Source organism: Haliaeetus leucocephalus, unplaced genomic scaffold (genome assembly GCF_000737465.1).
Source record: "Haliaeetus leucocephalus isolate CR32 unplaced genomic scaffold, Haliaeetus_leucocephalus-4.0 Scaffold120, whole genome shotgun sequence".
In the NCBI taxonomy this organism is placed as follows: Eukaryota; Metazoa; Chordata; class Aves; order Accipitriformes; family Accipitridae; genus Haliaeetus; species Haliaeetus leucocephalus.
This window is the reverse complement of record NW_010972556.1, coordinates 938,504-938,731: the sequence shown is the minus strand read 5'-3', so window position 1 is coordinate 938,731 and position 228 is coordinate 938,504. Positions and strand designations below refer to the sequence as shown.

The window sequence follows — 228 nt, the reverse complement described above, 5'->3', positions numbered from 1 at the left end:
TGCCTTTAGAAGGCCTTGAACAGAATAAACAAGAAGACAGAAAAAGAAAGATCCCAATTAGAAAAACACAGGTGCACATTCCACAATAAAGGGAACTTGGCACAAACAACCTCAATTCAGGGGCTTATCTCGACCAATTAGACTGAGACAAGTTTCGGATGTTTTAGTTGATATAACCAATTATGTCCTATGTTTATGCATGTGTACAGAGTTAGTATAACCAATTAT

General features: G+C 36.4%; 1 protein-coding gene across 1 annotated transcript in view; it reads right to left on the bottom strand.

The window, feature by feature from the left end:
• The window catches only part of LOC104843086 (chromosome unknown open reading frame, human C5orf34), a 13,831-nt gene that overhangs the window by 615 nt on the left and 12,988 nt on the right, over positions 1-228 (bottom strand). The gene's annotated exons all lie outside the window — the stretch shown is intronic.